The sequence below is a fragment of the Apium graveolens genome, chromosome 5 (assembly GCF_009905375.1).
Source record: "Apium graveolens cultivar Ventura chromosome 5, ASM990537v1, whole genome shotgun sequence".
Taxonomy (NCBI): Eukaryota; Viridiplantae; Streptophyta; class Magnoliopsida; order Apiales; family Apiaceae; genus Apium; species Apium graveolens.
Genome location: NC_133651.1, coordinates 116,201,807 through 116,204,678, shown reverse-complemented (window position 1 = coordinate 116,204,678; position 2,872 = coordinate 116,201,807). Strand labels below are relative to the sequence as shown.

The following is a 2,872-nucleotide window of genomic DNA, read 5'->3' as shown; positions in this document are numbered from 1 at the left end:
ATGGGAGATCGTATTGTTCAAGCTGATCCAGCTCTTATGGATTTTTCTCGGCCTAAAATTGATGACATTCAGTCAAGCATCCTTCATCCGGCTATTCAAGCTAACACCTTTGAAATCAAGCCGGGCACTATTCAGATGGTGCAGAATTCTGTTTCTTTTGGGGGAGCGGCAACTGAAGACCCCAACATGCACATAAGGAATTTTGTCGAGATCTGCAGCACTTTTAAGTATAATGGCGTGACTGATGAGGCTATCAAGTTGAGGCTTTTCCCATTCTCACTGAGGGACAAGGCTAAAGACTGGTTACATTCTGAACCAGCTGGGTCCATCACTACGTGGCAAGATCTTGCGCAAAAGTTTCTGGTGAAGTTTTATCCGATGGCAAAGACTGCTGCTATGAGGAGTGCTCTTACTCAGTTTGCGCAGCAACCTACAGAATCTATGTGCGAGGCTTGGGAACGCTACAAGGAAATGTTGAGAAAATGTCCACATCATGGAATGCCGGATTGGATGGTGATCACTGGTTTCTATAATGGTTTGGGGGCCCAATCTCGGCCCATGTTCGATGCAGCAGCTGGAGGCGCCTTATGGGCTAAAAGCTATACTGAGGCATATAATCTTATAGAGACGATGGCTGCAAATGAGCATCAAAACCCAACTCAGAGGATGACGTCAGGCAAGGTAGCAGGTATTCTGGAAGTTGATGCAGCCACCGCTATTGCAGCCCATCTCCAAGCGCTATCAATAAAGGTTGATTCTCTGGCTACGTATGGAGTTAATCAAATAGCTATGGTTTGTGAGCTTTGTGCAGGTTCTCATGCTACGGATCAGTGTTCTCTTGTCAACGAATCTGTTCAGTATGTGAATAATTATCAGCGACAACAGCAGCCTGTGCCAGTGACCTATCATCCTAACAACAGAAATCATCCAAATTTCAGCTGGGGGAATAATCAGAATGCTATTCAGCCACCATATCAGCAAGGAGTGAGTAAACAGTTTAACCCACCTGGATTCCAGCAACCACAGCAGTATGCTACAAGGCAATCATATCCTCAACAGGGAAGTACAGCTGCACCTACTAGTGCTGATTTTGAGGAACTTAAGCTGTTGTGTAAGAGTTAGGCGGTTTCTATCAAGACCTTGGAAAATCAAATCGGTCAATTAGCCAATGCAGTGCTCAATCGTCAACCTGGCACTCTTCCCAGTGACACGGAAGTACCAGGCAGGAAGGAAGCTAAAGAGCAAGTCAAGGCATTTACCTTAAGGTCTAGAAAAGTGGCTGATGCTGAAAAGGCAAAAGAAGTAGAAGCTGAAATTAGAGATGAAGAATCTAAGCAAAAGGAGAAAGCGGCGGAACCAAGGAAGACTACTGTTGAACACACTCTGCCTGAGGCTAATACAGGGGAGAAACAGCTCTATCCTCCACCACCTTTTCCTAAGAGATTGCAGCAACAAAAGCTGGATAGATAATTCGGGAAGTTTCTGGAGGTGTTCAAGAAACTTCACATCAATATACCTTTCGCTGAGGCTCTGGAACAAATGCCTAGTTATGCGAAGTTTATGAAGACTATTCTTTTAAGGAAGGTGAAACTGGATGACCTTGAAACCGTTGCTCTCACGGAAAAATGCAGTGCTGTTCTGCAGCAAAAGTTACCACCAAAACTGAAAGATCCAGGAAGCTTCACCATTCCTTGCACCATTGGCAATCTGACTTTTGACAAGTGCCTTTGTGATTTGGGAGCAAGCATTAATCTGATGCCGTTGTCGATCTTTAAAAAGCTGGATCTGCCTGATCCAAAACCCACATGCATGTCGCTACAATTGGCTGACCTTTCCATTACTTACCCAAGGGGCATAGTTGAGGATGTGCTCGTCAAGGTGGATAAGCTCTTCTTTCCTGCAGATTTTGTTATTCTGGATTTTGAGGAAGATAAGAAGATTCCCATAATCTTGGGAAGGCCTTTCTTGGCTACTGGCCGTACCTTGATAGATGTGCAAAAAGGTGAACTTACTATGCGGGTCCAAGATCAGGATGTGACCTTCAACGTATTCAAGGCAATGAAATTCCCTACAGAAGATGAGGAGTGCTTAAAATTGGATGTGATTGATTCTGCGGTTACTTCGGAACTCGATCGCATGCTAATGTCTGATGCATTAGAAAAGGCCTTAGTGGGGGATTTTGACAGCGATGATGAAGATGGCAAAGAGCAATTACAATATCTGAATGCTTCTCCCTGGAAGCGAAAGCTGGACATACAATTTGAATCTCTTGGTACTTCTGACCTTAAGAATGCTGAAGGGAAGCTCAAACCATCAATAGAGGAAGCACCTACCTTGGAGCTCAAGCCATTACCTGAACACTTGAGGTATGCTTTTTTAGGTGATTCATCTACGTTACCTGTTATTATTTCATCTGACCTTTCAGGTAGTGAGGAAGACAAGCTCTTAAGGATTTTGAGAGAATTCAAATCGGCTATAGGATGGACCATAGCAGACATCAAGGGGATAAGTCCTTCATATTGTATGCATAAAATTCTGCTAGAGGAAGGTAGTAAGTCAACTGTGGAACAGTAGCGAAGACTGAATCCCATCATGAAGGAAGTGGTGAAGAAAGAAATTCTGAAATGGCTGGATGCAGGCATCATTTATCCTATTTCTGACAGCTCGTGGGTGAGCCCCGTATAATGTGTACCTAAGAAAGGAGGTATCACTGTGGTCGCAAATGAAAAGAATGAGCTCATCCCTACTCGAACAGTTACAGGATGGAGAGTATGCATGGATTATAGAAAATTGAACAAAGCCACAAGGAAGGATCACTTCCCTCTTCCATTTATTGATCAGATGCTTGACAGATTGGCGGGTCATGAGTATT

General features: G+C 43.9%; 1 non-coding gene across 1 annotated transcript; it reads right to left on the bottom strand.

Annotated features, from left to right (window-relative positions):
* Window positions 1-393: 393 nt before the first annotated feature.
* On the bottom strand, window positions 394-500 carry LOC141662563 (small nucleolar RNA R71). Its single transcript, XR_012550672.1, has one exon. It is a non-coding gene; the product is annotated as a small nucleolar RNA R71 (small nucleolar RNA).
* Between the last annotated feature and the right edge of the window lie 2,372 nt (window positions 501-2,872).